We start from the raw sequence: 20,553 nt of genomic DNA, 5'->3' as shown, positions 1-20,553 counted from the left end.
TTATTTTCAAATCTTACTTTATGAACCCTATGGTCATATATTTTTAAAGATTTTATCTATTTATTTGAGAGAGAGAGAGACCGAGAGAGAGAGCATGATGGAGGGGGGAGGGGAAGAGACAGAAGGAGAAGCAGGCTTCCCGCTGAGCAGGGAGCCAGACGTGGGGCTCGATCCCAGGACCTTGGGATCATGACTTGAGCTGAAGGCGGGCACTTAACAGATTGAGCCACCCACGCACCCCTGGTCACATTATTTTTTATAAGGAGAAATGTAAAACTTAATGCCTAACTAATTAACACTACATTCATTTAATGGATTCAATGTTTTCAAAGACTTGTTAATTTTTTTGGAGAATTCTCAAGAGATAAAAGCAAAATATAAAATAATTTATGCCAAACGATCCCAATTAAAAACAAAAGAGTGCATTTACATATTAAATGGCTAAAAGCAAATATATTAAAAATTTAAGAGTAGTTATCTCTACCTTTAAAAAAGTTTATTTGCAATGAATATGTTTTCTTTTAATAATATGATAACCCCTAATAAATGTTACTAAACATGCACACACGCGTCTTATGCCGTATGTCTCCTTCATAAGGCCATTTTTAAAAAAGTCTATTTTTAAGGTAGGAGATAAATAAAGTAAAATGTTCTTTTCCCCCTTGGGGAAGTTTCCTTTGGTTCTGTCCAAACTCCTAGGGCCTAGTACTGTATCACACTGCTCCTATTCTTGGTTATCCTGAGTCTGTTTTTTTATTTCCTATCTTCTTAGGTGCCCCCTAAGTCTCCCACGCTCATGGTAGTGTTTTCTTGGTGAATTACTTAAGGCTCACCTTGGTCATAATGAAGGGATTCAGCTTCACACAGGGTTTCAGCCTTTGGCATTTCACATAAGGAATGTCCACTGGATGATGGGTCAGATCTGACCTTTAATCCTGGCTCTGCCCAGACAAGTATGAACTTGGGTAAAAGTCACTTCCCTTGCTTTAGGTTTCCTTCTTCCTTCTATAAAATGAAGGTGTTAGATACTCTCTAAGTTTCCTTCTGGTTTAAATTTCTACCTATTAGAAGCCACAATGGATTCTGGCTCTCTGGGGCTTCCAAGGATTCATTAACATCCTTAACAACCCCAGGAGTGATTAATATTGAGCCTGGTCCACAGTTGTGAATCTGTTGATTTATACAGAATTGAGAATGATTTATAACCCAGTAGCAAAGCTTATTAGTTGTTTTTAAGGAATGTATGCTTCTTTGGTGGTGGTGGTGGTGTGGTGGATGATGTTACTGCTGTTTTGATTCAATAATTAAGCTAAACTGGGTCACATCAGCTGAGTTTCCTTGTCACTGGATTCCTGAGGCTGTCATATCAGTATCCTGTGGCTACGTCAACGTGAGGTCTGTTCGGATGAGTCAGAATATACAGTGCATACATATGCCAAGCTCAAGGTTGCCTTGTAGGGTGAAACTTACCAAGTTGCCAAGTACTGCTGGACTTTCATTTCCCCAACTGAAATACATGGCTACCATTGGGGACCATGGGGGCTGATTTTACGTTAATCTAATCTTACTACTTGATTTTATAGGTAAGAAAATGGTGGGCAGGTGTTGAGTAACCTATCCACATTCACACAGCATGGAAAACTCAGAGCCAGGACGATGGGCTTAGGATATATGGAAAGAGGTCTGGCTTCCAAATGAGCATTTGCCAATTATCAGCATGATTTGGGCAAATCATTTCTCTGTGTTGATTAAAGTGAATTAAAAGAATAAAATGTGAAACTTTCTAGATTACTTAATTATTTTATAGATTAAAACAGGGGCTAAGTAGATTGACAGAGACGACCCCCCTGGTAAAAAAAAAAAAAAAAAAAAAAGGACATAATAGGACATAAAAATCAAGATATAATTCAACTCATTCTGTCATTTTCATCAATTTCTGAAAGATATTTACATCCTAATAGGTCTTCACATTAGTGATATTTAATATTCTTAGCAGTATTTTTCCTCTTTGCAAGGTTTAGTAAAACAATTTAAGCCCTTTAATGAAGGCTATTGTTGAGCAGAAACGAGGCTGAGGAAGCAAGACTGAGCTCTAAGAACCTCAGTGCACATTAATAGGTCTACAAGCTTAATGAGCATTAATGGGCACTAAACATGATATTTATTAATTCTTTTCTGGAATGAAGAGGCCTCCACAGATACAAGCTTACATCCTCAGAGCAACCTCTGTTCTACATATTTTGTTTTATTAATTAATTACTAGTTTTCTTTAATCACAAGAGTAATATAGAAGCACAGCAAAAAACATTCAAAAAGTATAAAATGAAAACTAGAAGTGTCCTTTTCTGCCTACTCCCCAAAGACAACCAGCTTCAACAATTTGTACTTTTAGTTTTTCTGCTAATTACCATAATAAATGTTGTTTTACTTCCCCCAACTTTTGGTTTTGAAAAACCTCAAACTTACAGAGAAGTTGCAAGAAGAATTCATCTAGATTTATCAGCTGCTAATAGCTTGCCATGGTTAGCTTTCTCATAGTCTACATATATACATTCTCCTTTTTGCTGAACCATTTGAGGAACAGCTGTAGACATTACGCCATTTCTCCTCCAAATACTCTAACATACATGCCCCAAGAATAAGGACATCCTCTTCTATAACCACAATATATTCTCCCACTCAGAAAATGTAGCATTGATTGATTACATAATGAAATGTCCATATTCAAATTTCCATAATTGTTCAATAATGTCCCTTTTAACTTCTTTTTTTAATCCAGGATCCACTCACTGGTGACACATTGCATAGAGTTGTCATCTCTTTGGTCGTCTTTAATGTAGAGAAGTCATGTTTTCTTTCGTGACAATGGTATTTTTAAAAAGTACAGGTCGGTTGTCCTGCAGAATGTCTCTCAATCTGGATTTGTCTGATTGTTTCCTCTTGACCAGATTCAGCGTCCACATTTTTGGCAGGAATACTACATAGATGATGTTCTTTCCCAGCACAACACATGATGTCAGTTTGTCCCATTATTACTGATGCTCAGTTTAGAAATTTTATTGAGGTGATATCTACCAGATTCCTTCATTGTAAAAGTACCCTTTTCTCTTTGTCAGTAATGAGTAGTCTGTGGCATGGTAGTTAGAAACCACGGGAATATCTTGGTTTCCAACCATCTTTCACTCAGCGGTTTTAATATCCAGTGATGAGTCTTGCCTGAACACTCATTGCTATGTGGTGGGAAAGTGGTGATTTTTCTAATTCCATCATGTCTTCTCCACTTATGAGTTGGCATTTTTCTTTAAAAAAATTGCTCTCCGGGAGCCTGGGTGGCTCAGATGGTTAAGCGTCTGCCTTCGGCTCAGGTCATGATCCCAGGGTCCTGGGATCGAGTCCCGCATCGGGCTCCCTGCTCCTTGGGAGCCTGCTTCTCCCTCTGCCTCTCTCTCTCTCTCTCTCTCTCTCTCTCATCTCTCATGAATAAATAAATAAAATCTTTAAAAAAAAAAAATTGCTCTCCTGAGGCACCTGGGTGGTGGAGTTGGTTAGGTGACCAACTCTTGGTTTTGGCTCAGGTTGTGATTTCAGGGTCGTGAGATCGAGCCCTGCTTCGGGCTCCATACTCAGTGGGGTGTGTGCTTGAGATTCTCTCTCCCTCTGCCCTTCCTGCTTGTCCATGTGCTCTCTCTCTAAAATAAATAAATCTTTATAAATAAATAAATAAATAAATAAATAAATAAGTCATTGCTTTCCTTCCTATTCCTCTCTTTGTTTTAATTTTAATTTTTAAAATAAATTTTATAGGGGCGCCTGGGTGGCTCAGTCATTAAGCATCTGCCTTCGGCTCAGGTCATGATCCTAGGGTCCTGGGATCGAGCCCCACATTGGGCTCCCTGCTCCGTGGGGAATCTGCTTCTCCCTCTTCCACTCCCCCTGCTTGTGTTCCCTCTCTTGCTGTGTCTCTCTCTGTCAAATAAATAAAATCTTAAAAAAATTTTTTTATAAATCTCTGTGAAGTAAATAGGGGTACCGTTTTTTATTTTTTTATTTTTTTATTTTTTATTTTTTTAAATATTTTATTTATTATTTATTTGAGAGAGACACGGTGAGAGAAGGAACACAAGCAGGGGGAGTAGGAGAGGGAGAAGCAGTCTTCCCGCCAAGCAAGGAGCCCGATGTGGGGCTCGATCCCAGGACCCTGGGATCATGACCTGAGCCGGAGGCAGACGCTTAACGACTGAGCCACCCAGGCGCCCCTGGGGGGGTACCGTTTTTTAAAAAAAGTTTTTATTTTTAAGGAAATTCTATCCCCAATGTGGGGCTTGAACCCAGGACCCTGATATCAAGAGATGAATGCTCTACTGACTGAGCTAGCCAAAGGCCCCTTAATTTTAATCTTAATTTATTTATTTAATTGATTTTTAAGAGGGGGAGGGGCAGACAGAGATGGAGAGAGAGAATCCTAAACAGATTCCACGCCCAGTGTGGAGCCCGACTCGGGGCTTGATCTCACAACCCTAAGATCATGACCTGAGCTGAAACCAAGAGTTGGACGCTTAACCAACTGAGCCATCCAGGTGCTCCTTAATTTTTATTTTTTAAATATCAGATTAGAACATATGGATTCTTTCAAAATTTTTCAATATATTATATCAACATATTAAAACCTATTCCTATCATTATTTCAATACTCAAATTATTCCAAATCTGGTCAGTGGGAGCCCCTTCAAGCTGGCTCCCTTGTCCCCAGCACATTTGTTACCATCCATTTTTGAGCACTTCCTTACTTTCTGGCACAAGATGTCCTAGGTTGTAGAATATCCTGTCCTTTCCCTGACTTTTGCTCTCATCCTTGTATTCTCCCTGCCCCATCCTTGGTATCAGCCATTTCCTTGAGGGGCTTCCATTATGATTAAAAATAATATAATATATCCTGGAATCGAGCCCTGCATCAAGCCCTGCATTGGGCTCCCTGCTCAGTGGGGAGTCTGCTTCTCCCTCTCCTTCTGCCCCTCCCCGTGCTTGTGCACTTTCTCTCTCTCTCTCTTTCAAAAAATAAATTAATTCAAACAAAATAAAAATAATAATAATATAATATAAACTAGAGCAAATTCCTCTCCTTCTACCCCTTCTTCCCTTTCCACTTCCCAAATTGTTAGCTATATACATTTTTTGTGTTGTCAAGATCTATAGCATTACATATTAATCGGTACATACAGTTAAACTAGTTCATTCTTTGCTTAAGCATTGTTTCTAAAAATTAAAAGCCAGTAAATGAGTTCTCTTTAGAAACAAATATGCATTAGGTGTCAACTTTTAGTGTAGATATGAATCTCCTAAGGGGCCTGTTAAAGATTCACATTCGTCAGCCCTACCCCCAGAAGTTCTGTATCATTTCATTTAAGGGGTCTGGTGAGTCTAAGACATTATGAAGTAGTACTGGGTGGATAAAGAAGGAAATATAATCCCGTGTCATTAAAGTTTGGCAGCTTGATTGAGAATCCTTCAAGTGTCAGCCCCTAAAGAATTCTTTTGTTTTCTTTCTACCTGTGTTCCATTCTTCTAGGTCCCACTCAGCTCGAGCTATTTTTTGTATCTCACATCATCCACTTTCTTGGACCCTTTAAACATTTTTTTTTTTTTTTTTACGTTTTCCAGAGTAATTCTTTTTTCATCTCCGATGCATGTGGTAAGATTTCTGAGCCATTTTGCAAAACACGGTTTCATTTTGCTCTCCCATTCACAGTTTGGTTTGATAAATGAGGAACCTGTTGTTAGTCTCCTTTGTATTCTTGAAGCAAGATGCTTTTCTCCTCTGAATTCTTTTAGGATTTTTTTTTATTCTTACAGTTCTAAAATTTCATCCTGATTTGCCTTGGTATACATATTTTTTTTTCATTAACCCTACTTGGCCTTTGATGGGTTCCTTTATTTTTTTTATTTTTTATTTTTTTAAAGATTTTATTTATTTATTTGACAGAGAGAGACACAGCGAGAGAGGGAACACAAGCAGGGGGAGTGGGAGAGGGAGAAGCAGGCTTCCCGCCAAGCAGGGAGCCCGATGTGGGGCTCGATCCCAGGACCCTAGGATCATGACCTGAGCTGAAGGCAGACGCTTAACAACTGAGCGACCCAGATGCCCCTGGTGGGTTCCTTTAATCTGAAGATTTTTACCTTTTTTTTTTTAAAAGATAATTTTCTTTTAGTATATCTTTTATTATTTCTTCCTTTTAATTCTCTCCTAATACTCATTTTAGACAAATGTTGGACTCCCTAGATCTATTCTCTATGCCTCTGAACATTTCTTCATATTATACATCTTTTCGTCCTTTTGTTTTGTTCTGGGAGACTTCTTTATTTTCCAGTTTACAAACTGTCCAAGTGGGTTGGATGTGTTAGTCTAGCTTTCCTGTTGGGGACTGCGTGGGAAACACAAGGTTGGGGACAAACTGCCAAAAGAGGTTTTGTTTTTTTTGCTTTTACTCTGAGCATGGCACACCACGGTGTATTTCACTTCTAGATAAAACTATCCTTTTCTGCCCTCTGTCCCTCATGGAGGGCCAAAGTCACCTCTGCTCCACTTCTCCCGAGGGGCTCCACTGCCCTGTCAGGAGGCTTCCCTGGGTAGGTTTTTCTCTTTTTCACAGAGTTATTATTATTATTTTTTAAGATTTTATTTATTTATTTGTCAGAGAGAGTGCACAAACAAGCAGGGGGAGTGGCAGGCAGAGGGAGAAGCAGGCTTCCCGCTGAGCAGGGAGCCCGATGTGGGGCTTAATCCTTGGACGCTGGGATCATGACCTGAGCCGATGGCAGACGCTTAGCCAACTGAGTCACCCAGGTGTCCCTCACAGAGTTATTCTTATTCAGGCTTTATTTCAAATCCAAAGCTGCATCCTCTGGCCAGTGGATAGGTGGAAGAGTAATGGAGGAGTCTACTGGCCCTGCTGGGCCTGGTGTGGTACTTCCTGAGTGATCCTGTCACACCATACCCTGCTCCCCAACTTCTGCTCTTCCTAATGTTCAGTGCAGAACTTGGAGATTTGGGGTATGGCATAATTGGTGCTCTGGAGTCAGATTGCCTGAGTGTAAACCCTATCTCTGCTACATGTTAACTCTGTGAGTCTCACTAAGTCTCATCTGTAAAATGGAGATTATAATAATACAGTGATTGGTGTACAGTAAGTGCTCAGTTACCCTTAGTGACTGTGAAGCCTATGAACTCTGATACCTTGAGCTGTGTTTTTATCTGCTTTTTTCAATTAGTCTGATCCCACCGATTTTCCTTTTTTCTTTTGATTTTAATCAAAATATCATAAGTACATTATTTTCACAAGCAAATACTTTACAAGTTTTATAACTAAAAACCACCGTCCCCTGCCTCATCCTGCCCCACATGTAAGCCCCAACTCCCTAGAATCCACCAGTTCAGCCCTTGAAACTGTTCTTCTGTTATTCAGCTCCATATTACCAAAAACCATTACTATAATCCTCTTTCACAGTTTTTCCATTTAATATATCTATTGACTTCCTACTAGGAAAGATGAGGGTTTAATGCTCATACTGTTTCCCATCCTCCATCCTTCTCTCTAATGACAGAATATAAATAATTACTGTTCACATTGTTATGACATGTAAATATTATTCACAGCTCAAAGCTGAGCTGTAGTGTATTGCGATGAACATTTCCTTACTTACACACTTTCTTGTTATTTTTTGGAATTAATAATAATCACTTTGTTACTTTTATTCATGCAATTTCTTGTGTGTGCTTATAATAAATGCATCCCTAAACTTTCCTCTCAAAGAGCACCACTCAACAGGTTAAAACACATTGCCTGATGTATCAGTTTCACTTCTTTCTCAGTCCTGGAGCCTTCTGTTCCCTGCAGATTCCTCTGCTCCAATCTCAAATGGTTGCCCTCTAGGCCTGCTGCACACTGTCAACTTTGGGTTCCCCTTCACGGTCATCCTGGGAACTCCATCCACTTCTCTCTTGTGCTGGAAGCTCTGTGATGAGGTAGAAAACTCCAGGTTGAAGGAAGATGTCTTCATTTGGTTCTTGGCCCTTCACCATTGAGCACATTCCTTCTCTCCCAGTATCAGCCAGGTTGTTGCCAACTCAGCACAAAGGGGTTCACTGGAAGACTAGAAGGACTCAGAATCAATGAGAGGCTGGAACAGAAGGAACCAAAGAGGCTCTAGAGGCTGGAACAATCTGTCCAGCATGTCTCTGCTGCTGATGGCCACTGTGAACATCCTGGCAGTACTCGCTTGGGATTCAAAGTGCTGGGCAGAAGTATGTGATTGGCCAGGCCTACTCTCATGGCGACTGGGGTCGGAGGAGGGAGGATTTTCTCCCTACAGCTTTGGTGGGAGCTGGTGCATCACCTCTGCTTACACCCTAATGCTGTCACCATAGCTGTTTCCTCTTAAATAGGAGGGAGGCATTGGACACCGGACAGCCAAAACAAATGCAAATGGGCACCACACTCTTTTGAGTTTCAGTTTCCCCATCTGTATAATAAAAAGGATATCAGTCTATAAAAGTATTCAACTTGGAATTTAAATGAAATAATAGGAAAATGCTTAGTACAGTGCCAGGCTGGGATAGATTCTCTATAAATGTTGGTTTGATCTGAGTAGAGGGATGAACATATTCTATGTGGATGCAGGGACAGAAACCAAGCATGAGAGGCTGGAAAAACCTAAAAGGGAAGAGCCAAGGGGGTCTGGGGTCCCTGACCCTGGAGAGCAGTTCTGGTGAGGAAGGAGGCCCAGTTCTGTTTTGGGTAGAGGCCACTGTAGACGGCCAGACTTGGCCTTTTCTGCCTTTGCTTTCCCGGATGCAGCTGCTTGTAACTGGGTCAGGACCTGGGCTCAGCTGAGAGGGAGACACAGACCAGGGAGGGCAGGGCAGGAGCCCTGAATTGGAGGGGCAGCCTATGCAGAGTTCGGGGATCAGCCAGGGGTGTGGAAGGAGCCACTACAGACTGACCATGTTTGGCCCTGAAGTTTCTCTTCAGAAGAGGATGGGGAGGAACTGCTGTCCTCCCATCCTTCCCTCATGGATCCACCAAAGGCCTCTGATGGGTCTAACCACACCACCAGCAAAGTGTGAGAAGGACGGCAGGAGTGACTCAGAGGACCCATTAACAAACAGGAGAAGGTGCAATCTTATCTTCAGCTCAGCAGATATGATTGTGACATCGAGGAGGAGCTCTCTCCTCAGAGCAGCCTTCCTGCCACTGCCCCCAGCACTCAGGGACCATCCTTCCCACCTCTGGGCTCCTCTGGGTCTCTGCCCAGCCTCTTGCCTGGCCCCAGAGCATGGGGTTCTGGACCTTTGTTTCCAGGATAGCTTCTCTGCTTGGCTTGGAGCTCCTGAAGAGCAGGGCCTGTGTCTTACTTCTCTTGGGGCCCAGCCCAGGGCCTGGTCCACGATGGGCACCAGGAAATGTCTGAAAAGTAAAGGAGGCTGAAATTGAGCTGAGTCTTGGATAAATGAAGGTGAAAGGAAGAAAGTATTTCAGGGACAGTCGTGGTAACAACATGGTTGGAGAGATACAGCACAAGTGACAGACTGTTGTGAGAGAGGGACACATATTTCTAAAATATTTTGTCTGGTCCTCATATCAACCCTGAAGGAAAGGTGTAATAGTCCCATTTTACAGATGAGGCAACTAAAGCTCAGAGAAGGAAAAGTGACTTTCCCCAAAAAATGGCAGAACAGGACTATATAAATAGGCCTACCTGACTCCTCTCCTTAGAAATGTAGGTAGGTGAAATTTGTAGTGCTAAAGGTAGGCACAGTTTGGGGGGCCTCTCTAAGAACTCCGTGTCCATGACACCAACCTCTGCCCCAAACTGAAGGTGATGGCCAATGCCTGAGTCATGATCCGATTGTGTGACCCCCGTGCTGGCTCAGGTGGGAGTCAGGGCAGTAAATGGCAGGTGGTTTCATACCCAGCCCTTTGTGCACACAGCTGCTCCCACCTAATGTGCTCCCCTCCCCGCCACCTCCTACTCACCTGGTCCTCTTCTTTCAAGTTTGAATCAAGCATCTCCTTCCCCTCAAGCCCCTCATGATGCTTGCTGGAGTAGACCTGACACTTCTGGGCATTGAGTCTATACTTGCTAACGACACCCAGCTCCAGGAGGTGTCCTCGAATGTTTGCAGAGTGTATGGGTGTGCATACATGCCCAGAAAATCCCCATCCTACAGGCTTCCAGGAAAAGGCAAGGCTTTCCATGCTCCAGCCCCTTTCTTAGTGGGGTCAAGGCCTTGCTGACTCCAGTAAGGCTAGAGGTTGAAGCAGCCACCTCTGGCTGCAGGACCCAGTGGGCCTCCTGAGGGAGGAAAGAGGAAGGGCATCTAGGCCCGCTCCACACCCCATGGCCCTGCCTGGCTGGGTGTGGGAGAGCAGAGGGCACAGGGCAGTGTGGGCAGGGCTGGGAAAGGCCGAGAAGTCAGGCCATCAGGCCACCCTTGGGAGGAGGAGGCTTCCTGCCTGCCTTCCACCCAGGAGGCAAGCCAGCCAGGGAGGAACCACCCGCACCCTCTCCTGGCCTGCTCTGATGGCCTAAGAAAAAAGTCAGCACTGGGTCCACTGTCAAGAAACCTGCATTCCAGACTTCATTTGACGCTTGCTAAGAACCTGCTCTGGGCCAGGCTGTGGGTGGGTGGGGTGAAAAGATGCCTAAGATCCATTTCCTCCTGTAGGGGAGCTCACAGCAGACATGTAAGGAAAAATGAAAAGAGCTAAGACTCATTGAGCACTTTGCCATGTGCCAGACACTGATCTAAGTTCTCTGCATGGATCCATAATGAATTGAACATTCACAACAACCTAGGAGACAAATTCTATTCTTAGCTCCACTTGACCATTGAGGATAATGAGGCACAGAGAGATCAAGAAGCTTGCCCCAGATCACACAGTAAGTAAACTGCATGCAGGCATCTGGCATCATTCGTCCTCACACTATGCCCCCTCGAGGCCGACCCCAGGGCCAGCTGCCCCAGCCAACCCATGCAGCATCTTAATCCCTGTCTCCTTGTCTGAAGGTTGTTAGGCTCTGAATACCTGCTAGGCACCAAAGTGTGCTTTAGGATATCACCACTTTCATTGCCCTTTGCTGCCTGCCACGGTTACCTCTTTCCCCGTGGGCTTGTTCCCTGTGGAAGCTTCAAGCTCCTGTGACTCACCCATCTCATGGTCCCTTGGAGTGTCTTGCACAAAGCAGGTTCTCAGATGCATTTGCAGTTTGGTGGGTTGATGGAGGGTGCTTTCATTTCCCCAGATCTCTGTGACATGAGCAAAGTGGTTCTCAACCTGTCCATGGGAATCCCTTGGGAGTGACGCCACTCCCAGAGGTTGCCACCCCATTGCCCAGATGCCACTCTCAGAGGTTGCGATGTCATTGGTGAGGGGTGCAGTCTGAGCATGGGGATCATTAAACACTCTCAAGCAATTCTGATGTGCAACCAGGGCTGGGAACCCCCGTTTTAACACCATTTTAGAATACTTGGAAGTTTCCATTGAGGGCAGACAGTGTGTGGCGGGGGGGTGGCGGGGCTGGGGGAGGGCATGGGAGCAAAAAGAGCCTGGACTTGGGAGATGGGCAGGCCAGATTCACAGCAGAGCTCAGCCACCTACAAGTTGGGGTAGCTTGGGCAAGTCAACTTTCCCAAACCTCAGCTACCTCATCTGTGAAAAGGGTTCATTTGCATCCACCCCAAAGCAAAGTTCCTGGCACTGAGAAGGCACATGCTGGAAGGAATGCAATACATGGCAGCTATTAAAATGAGTTATCCATCTCTCCACCCAACATATGATTACTAAGTGCCAGGGACTTCAGTATCCTTGGGAGACAATAGAAAACAAGACAGTTGTGATCTTGTGCCATTTACATTCTAGCAATCCAATTTAACAAACTTTACTGGGTTTGGGCTATCAGCCACTGCCTGGGTACACAGATGAACAAGACATTGTCCTTGCCCTGAAGGCAAAGAGAAGTGGACACTGATGATAACTAAAACAGGGGAAGGAGAATGCCAATTCGGTACAAACCAAGAACAGTGGGGCTCAGGGGAGCCCAGAAGGAGGGGAGATCGTATCCATGGAAGATATGATACCTGAGAAGGCCCTTGAAGGATGGATATGTTTTTGTAGGATGGGACTGGGGGGTGGGTGGAGTGGCTTAAACAAAACATGGAAGCAGGAACAGCCAATAATCCAACCCGGCAAAAGAGCTGGCTGTGCAAACACAAGAGGGAAGAAGATGTATGTAGGCCTGGGAAGTGCATGTTGGAGCCTTAATTGCCAGAGTGAGGCATTTGTACTGTTTTGCCAGCTGTGGGAGCATGCAGGAGCTGGAACAGAATCGCTTGATTCTTAGCTCTTAATACCCGGCCCTTCCTCTGGTTTCATTCTGGAATAGATGCACTTGTTGCCACCTTTCCTTCTCTGCCCACTGCCACCTTGGTTCCATGTACAGTGCTCAGTGTCCTGTTGCTGTTCTCAGGTGAGGGTCTGATACACTCACTCAACCTTAAGCAAAAAATGCATTTCCAGATGGTACCTCCCTAGGCAATTGCATTTGGCAGGTACAGTGCAAAGAGCACCAAACAGAATCTGGCGGAAGCCTGTTTTTAATCCTAGCTCTGCCTCTCACCAGCTGTGTGACCTTGGGCAAGTCACTTTTTCTTTTCTGAGCCTCTGTTTCCTCGTCTGAAAAATGACAGGCTGGCTGGGATGATTGACAATGACTCTTCCAGCTGTGATGTTCTTTGACTAATTTGCCAAATATCAAACCTAAGAATGTCTGTTTTGCCTTGTGCAAGGGGATGCCATTGTTGCAAATTAGGTGTTAAGCATGAAGCTCACAGGGAAGAGATGGAGAGGCGACATGTAGGTGTTCTGGCAGTGTCAGCTGAGTCCAGCTTGGATTCATCACAGCCCAGGCTATGATGTGAATGAAGAAGCCTCCAGAATATTTCATCTTCCAGCCACACAAATCATTCCCAACCTCTCAGGTCTTCCCAGTTGAAGCCCTGGGCATTGTGGAGCAGAGATAAGCCATCCTGTGCACTGTCTGAATTCCTGACCCTCCGAATTTGTGAGCCTGACAAGATCACTGTTTCAAGCCACAAAGGCTGAGGTGGTTTGTTACATAGCCATAGATAACTGGAAATGGGGGGGGCGTGTTTTGAGGGTAGTCTGAGGGTAAAAGGTCTCCCTACACTGGTGAAACCTCAGTGGGTGTCCTCTTTCACTGACTTTGGAAGCCTCCTCTGGTCTTGGGTATTACTCTAGGTAGCATGGTGCTCTTGGGACAGGAGGCTCAGAGCCTGCGCTGTCCTGGGATGTGATAAAGTTTATAAACAAGGAAGCTCTTTGGTCTTCCTCCTGGCTGTCCAGACAGTACCCCGGTCTGTGTGGGGGAGATTGCTCACACTGGTGGAGGTCCTCTAGATACATCTTAACACTTTTTTTTTAAGATTTTATTTATTTATTTTTAAAATATTTTATTTATTTATTTGTCAGGGAAAGAGAGAGAGAGCACAAGCAGGGGGAGTGGCAGGCAGAGGGAGAAGCAGACTCCCCAGTAAGGAGTCCAATGTGGAACTTGATCCCAGGACCCTGGGATCATGACCTGAGCTGAAGGCAGATGCTTAACCAACTGAGCCACGCAGGTGTCCCTTACACATGTTTTCATTTCAGTTTCATAATAGCTCCATCAGAAACTATAAGAAGGGTGTTAGCCCCAGTTTACTCATGGAGGAAACGTTCAGGTGCCATGCCCGAGACTATCCATGGGGAATGGCAGAGCAGGGCTTTGAACCAAAGAGCAGAACTCTGAATCTAATACCTTTTCCTCTAGGACCTCTTGACTTAGGGATGGGAAACTCTGGGAAAGGGCCTCCATTTCCTTTTGCTAAACAGTCTCTTGTCTTCAAGTAAGTTCTGTCTTGGCTGTGATTCTGTTTCCCCTTCCTTCTTCCCATCACCCTCTCCACTCTCATTCTTTTTTTTTTTTTCTCCTGAGATTTTTGGCAGAAGGAAGAGAGGAGGAATCCACTGCCAAATCCTTTATTAAGGAAGGCTTGATGGGTGATGTGGGGCTTCACAACCATGCAGAGGCTGGGGGGAGGGGGCATAGAGGGCAAAGGAGATTAGGCCACTCCCAAGCTGGGGGTTGGTGGTGACAAGAGGAGTGTCCTTCTCTATCTCAGCCCCCACCCAGCTGTGAAACATTGGTGGTGAGGTTCCCAGAAGAATCCGTCAGGGAGCATCCTGGCTGGGAGGGAGGAAACGGCCTCTTCCCTCGTGGGACTTCCTTTTTCACGGTGTGTGTTTTGGGGGGGGAGAAGGATGGGGGGACAAGGAAATACCATTTTCTGAGCGATTTTTCCAGGCTATATCAGATTATCATCGGCTCATTTAAATCAATTTCCAGATCAGGCTTGGAGAGGTTAGTTGACTTGCCCAAGGCCACACAGCCTGTGAGCGGCAGAGCCGCTAAAGACGCGGGAGGGTCTCGCCCCTGGCGCTCGCCACCACTCCTGGAGGTGTCTGGGGACCTGGGAGGAGGCTCTCGGCCCTCACCTCGGGGCTGTCCAGAGGGGGCTCCCAGCAGGGGGCGCCCTGAGCCCCAGTCCCCGGCCGCCGGGCGCGCCTCCAGCCGGCGCCTGGGACGGGGCCGGCCGCTCCACCCCCTCGGCTCCTCCGCGGCTCCGCGGGCGGGCAGCCGGCCGGGAGCAGAGCAGAGTCGAGCGCCGCGCACCCCGTCGCGCCCGCTGTGCCCGCCCAGCGCAGCCTCCGCCGTGAGTAGCGCCCGTATGCGGGCTCGACGGGCGGGACAGCGCGCGCGGGGCTGGGGCTGGCGGGGGGCAGAATGCTCCGGGGCGCTCTCGGGTTCCCCGAGCCCTGGTCCCTGACGCCGCCCCCCTGCCGGGTTTGGCCGGCCTTGCCCTCGGGCGCTGTGGCCGGCCCTGGACCTGTCCGCTGCGCCCCGGGGTGGGGGTGGGGTGGCGCTCCGAAGCCCGGCACTTTGACCCGAGGGACGGGGTGGGGACGGCGGACCGAGGCTTGGCACCCGGGGAAGAGATAGGAAACAGATTTTCATCAACTTGGGGCCCCATGATGGGGAGACCACTACAGATTTCCGGGAGGAGAGGGGCCAGTCTCAGCATCAGCCACCTCACACACCTCCTCTCCCCATTTGCACAAGGACGTGATTCCAGAAGGCTGCTCCACACACAGCTTGCTTGTGGCAGAATGAAGCTGTGGTCCCGCTCGTCAGGGGCCCGGGCCAGAGCTAGGGTGGGAATGGGGGTAGCCAGTAGGTCAGCAGCTGGCTGGGGTTAGAAGGGCACAGGAGGGCGTTGTCAGTAGTTGACCCTGACTTTGGGCCAGGCATTGTGGATATCTCATGGCATGTGTGGGTCTGGCTAGTCCTCACTGTAACTTTGCCAGGTGGAAATTAGTATTCTGACTTTAGGAAGGAGAAAATGAGTCCCAGAGAGGTGAGCATTGGGCCATGCAGGTAGTGGTAGGTGAGGGGTGCGGCCTGAGAGAGAGGGAGTCCTAGCTGGTTGCCTCAGAAGTGGGTGGGAATGGCCCTGGGGGCAGGTGGAGAGAACACAGCCCCTGACACCTTGTACTCTAGAATCCAGTGGAGGGCAGCTGGGGGCTGCTGCTGTGGCTTCTGACTGTTTCCCAGCTGCCTCCATGTAAGGTATTTCTGGGACACTCCTGGTGACTAAGGGGAGCTGGTGCCTTGGCCTCTTCACAAATACTTTCAGAGTCCTGTTCTTCTCCTAAGACGTGTTTTTAACACATAAAGTGGCCCCACCGATAATTCAGCTGCTTTGGGAGAGGCTTGGGCAGGGGTGGGTGGGGGCACAAGGGTGTGTGGATGGGGGTGGGGGTGCACTAGTCTGGAGCAAGTTTCCAGCTGGCAGGAATGAGACCTGAACTGACCCTGACCACCCCCCTAAGGTTTCCCTCCTTATTAGACGTGAGGGTGTCCAGTGGAGCTGGACCTTCACTAGAAAAATGGGTTTTCTCACATCAACTTAGGCAAATGGCTGATCTCTGAGCCCGAGCTTCCTCCTCAGAGATTGGGGTTGGTCAAAGGCCTGACTGCATGGAGGGGCTCTGCAATGCTGGAGCCCCTTCCCTCCTGTGGGCTGTCTCCTCAGAGCCTGAGTGTGATGATTCCTAATGTGGGGGGAGGGGTAAGAGGACCATCATGGCTGCCCCCTTGCAATGGTCCCATCTCACTGACTGACACTGGGTGAGGTGGGGTGAGGATCTCCAAATGTCCAGCAGAGTGAGCTGGGGCCAGTGAGTGAGAGGATTTAGTAGGGTAGAGAGTTCCCTACTGGGGTGATCCTCTAGCCTTGGAGGCCTCCTCCTAAGTGGTCCCTCTGGAGGGCACTGGCTTCCCCAACCCCAGTGCCACTTTGGGGGGTTGAGGGTGCTGTCATCAGAAGCCCAGGCAAGAAGAACTGGAGTGGGCTAGCTGTGTGACTTAAAGTCCCATCCCCTGTGTGCACTTCAATTTCCTTCTTTGGTCAAACAAGTGGATTATAGACCAGACAGCAGTGATTTTTTCAGACTCCTCCCGCCTCCGGTGAATTCTTACACAGAACCCCAACCTCTAGTATAGATAAAGGGGAGATGCTTTGGCTCCCCTTCCTCATGCTGGTGGCTCCTAAAGCAGAGTCTAAAAACCCCCTGGATGACCTTTGCAGTCCCTTTCTGTGAGGTTCTAGGAAATCTGTGTTAAACCTCAGAAGTGTTGCCTACCATGAGGGTTGAGGGCAGGAGTGTGAGTCCTAGTGATTCTATTAAGAGAAATGTGGGTGTTAAGGTGGACTTCACCCTTGGAATGTCTGGAGCAGACATCCTGTGCCTCTGACCGGAAGTTGTAGCTGTGTCGCTCCCCTCTGCCACGTGGTTTCATCTTTTCAGGGCCAGAAAGGTACCTGTACCTCGGGGCCTTCTCTGGGTCCTAACTGGCGACTATAATTCCACCTCAGACTTTCTCCCCTTTAGTTTTATGTCCCTAAATTGATAAAATTGATAAAATGCAAATTCCTCTTGGGGAGAGATATTAGGAAAAGGCTTTAAGTCGTTACTAGTTGTTTTTACCTGATGAGGCAGCTGAGCAGTGACCTTGAGAATCGAGGCTGGGCCACTACATTGAAGTCAACAAACATTTAGGGAGTGCCTGTTGTATACCAGCGCGACAAGGGGACAGAGGTGAGAACGTGACAACCACTGCCCTCATGGGACTCCAAGACAGGAGGCAGGAGGGAAGGAATTCACATTTGTTGGAACCATCCCAACACTACGTAGGTCATTTTACATGTTTCTCTCATTTGTCATAATGTAGATCTTAGTCTCATTTTTTATTATGTAAAATTTTGATTGCATACAAAATAAGCGTACATATCACATATCCATGTAACCACTACTCAGAGCAAGAAACAGCATTGCCAGCACCCAGAAACTCCCCTTGTGTCCCAGACATAACCCCCCACCCAGGCGTGACCACTATTCTGACTTTTAGCACCACAGATGAGTTTTGCCTAAGTGGAATCACACAGTATGTGGTCTCTTGTGTCCTGCTTCTTTCATTCAACATTATGCTTGTGAGTTTTATCCATGTGGTTGCGCATTGCGGTAGTTTATTGTTGTTGTAGACTAATTCCATTGTATGGGTATAACTCAATTTACTTACCTATTCTATTGATGGCCCTTTGGTTGTTTCCAATTTGTAGTTATTAGTAATAGTGCGGCTGTGAACGTTTTAACACGGGCTATTTTGGAAAAATCTACATGCATTTCTCTTGGGTATGGCCATAGAAACTGCCCAACAGATTTCTAAAGTGTGATTCTCCTGGCAATGTTTGAGAGTTCTGACTGTTCCACAAAGTCACCAACAGTAGGCGTTATCTAGACTCATTTTCCATATAAGTCATTTGAAGCTCAGGAAAGTTGTCCCATGCTCAGTGTGTGCAGAGGTGATAGAGCTGATTCCAGCTCAGTGCTGTATGACTGTAGAGTCTGTGTTTTCTCCTTCTGGGTTAGACAGAGACAGTTATCAGCCAAAATGTGAAAACTCTAACCCTGAAAGTATATGAAGAGACCTCTCTGGGAATTTAAAGGGGGTGGGGGATTTTAATCTGTTGTGATGAGAAATAGAGTCATGGAGCCTCACAGAGTTGGTAGCATTTGAGCCAGGTCTTATGGGAAGGGAATGGTTTTGCTAGGAGGCTCTCCAGGTGGGCTTTCCATGGAAAGGGCCTAGCTTGAGCTGAGGTGTGGGAGTTTTGGGGGAATGGGAAAGGTCTACTTTAGCTGAAATATAGGATATGTGGGGGGAGGGGACTAAGGCTGGAAAGTTGAGTTGGGGCCAAACTGGTGGTCCTAGCTTGTCCTTAGGGGGCTCCCTTGCCCCCCAGCCTCTGGCTACCCCTGGAGCCCAAGGTGGGGGGGCTCATCATTTTGCTGGGGATTTGGAGCTGCTTCGAATCCAGCTCAGCTTCTGCTAGCAAGTGGAGCTAGCCTGTTGCCAAATGGAGGATGTCAGGTGTTCTAGGGACGAGTCTCAGGGTATCTGTCAACAGAATTTTTTGGAGTTTTCTGCTTCCCTCTAGGTGTGTGAAATGAGTAATCCCACCCCTCAGGACCTACCTGACCCAAAAGAAGGTGATAGATAGAAGTCCTGCCACCTTCTGGGCTAGTCTCAGGAAATTTGCCAGGATGGGAGCTACGGGGGCTGGGGGGGGGGGGTAAGTGAGGGGGTCTAGCTTCAGATTTTGGTCAAGCCAAACTTTCCAGGAGGATCCCAAAACCTTCTCCCTAGAAGGGAATTGAAATGCTTGTCTCCGTTGCTGTGGGAAGCAGAAACACAAAGAGTGGCCCAGAAGGAGCCAGATATTAACAGTAATAATCACCTTTCTTATCTGCCTAGGAGTTTATGCCCTTATCACAAATGGATCCCCACATGGCTGTGTGAAGTATGCGATAGAGATGTTACCAGTCCCGTTTATAGATGAGGGGACTGAGGCCCAGAGGGTGCCAACCTGTGTGGGTTAGACAGCTACTATACACCCAGGCTAGTCTAGAACTGGGGCTCCTGGGAGCCTGCTCTTTTTCATAGTCCATGCTTGCTGGGCTCAGGCCAAGCACAGGGTGAAGACCACGCAGCAGGGAGGATGCCTGATGGACCATGGACATCAACAGGCAGGAGTTCAGCAAGTGACCGTGAGAGTCAGGCCCAGGAGCCAGGCCAGCTGTGCCTGGGGGACTTCAGGGATGTGTGCCCCATGGAAGGGAGGGCGACAGGTGGCATCGTGGTTATAGAGCTATGGTGTGCAGGGGGCAGCACTGGAGGAAGGAGTGTGAAATGTATACATTCTCTGAGAGTTGGAACAGCTTCAGCCACTTGGCACTGATGAAACGCACCCTTGTGTAATGGTGCCTCCACCCAGCCTGGTGAAAAACAGTCTTTTGGGGCTCATGGGGCCCTGGGTGTGGTTGGTATCTGATTGGCAGGCTGGAGAAAAGTTGCCAGTGCTAGCCAAAATGAGCTCTGAGAGGCCTTTGCTAATGACTCTTGAGAGACACATCCACAGTCATTTGCAGACTGTGCCCTGGGTCCTGCCCTTGTGGTGCTGTCCAGGGTGGCATGTGGCTGTCCCGGGAATGGGTGAGCTTCTTGGGGCAGGGAGATCCCAGGTTAGGATGCAAACAGTCTTCTTCTGGTGGGGTGGTAAATACTCCCCGTGGCTCGGGGTTGTCTCTGGCTCTCATTGAAGTGCTCTGGGTAGGCAGTTAGGTCCATTTTATAGATTAGGAATCTGAGGCTCCTCTGACAAGAGGTGAGGTCCCAGAGCTAGCTGTGGGCAACATTGGAAACAGAACCTCTAGCTCCTGACTCCTGTTGCCCATTATAATTTGTCACGCCTCTCCTGTCCCTCTTTCCCTTGGGGTGATGAGTGAGAGAGTTTACAGATCAGTTCAGACTTGCAGTTGGGTGGCTCAGCCCCTCAGGGAACTGAGGTCATGATAATCCCTACCTTTCTACTCCATCTTCCAGTTTACAGGATAATTTCGTGATTTGCCGTGGTTTTTACAGGATTAACCCCTTTAGCAGATGGGCAAGCTAAGTCTGGCAGTTTAAACGACTTACCCAGGCAATTGGGACTCGAACCCAGAACTTCTGACCCAAAGATGAGCACTCTCTCTCCTGCCTCACGGCTGCCTCTTTTTCTCAGCCTACCTGAATTTCATGAGAACAAATCGCCGAAGTTGGCCATGGGGCTGTTTCTCTGAACGTGTTCAGAGCAGATCTGAAGAAGTGAGGAGGGCTCCTTTCCTGTCTCTGTAACAGCTTTGAATTGATATAACTCAAATAAGAACCATACACGGTCAGTCACTGGTGAGAATAGGCTTGGGCAGGGTAGTTCTCAAGGAACGAGGGCCATGGATTATTGTTAAATTATGAGCTCCTGTGCTGCTGATTACTTTTAGG

General features: G+C 46.9%; 1 protein-coding gene across 2 annotated transcripts in view; it reads left to right on the top strand.

The window, feature by feature from the left end:
* CIAO2A (cytosolic iron-sulfur assembly component 2A) overlaps window positions 1-20,553 on the top strand; it is a 100,729-nt gene that overhangs the window by 23,099 nt on the left and 57,077 nt on the right. The window lies entirely within an intron of this gene.

This window comes from Callorhinus ursinus, unplaced genomic scaffold (assembly GCF_003265705.2).
Source record: "Callorhinus ursinus isolate GAN/ISIS: 27379988/994484 unplaced genomic scaffold, GSC_fseal_2.0 scaffold25, whole genome shotgun sequence".
Classification (NCBI taxonomy): Eukaryota; Metazoa; Chordata; class Mammalia; order Carnivora; family Otariidae; genus Callorhinus; species Callorhinus ursinus.
Note: the sequence above shows the minus strand (reverse complement) of the source record. Positions and strands in the feature narration are given on the sequence as shown.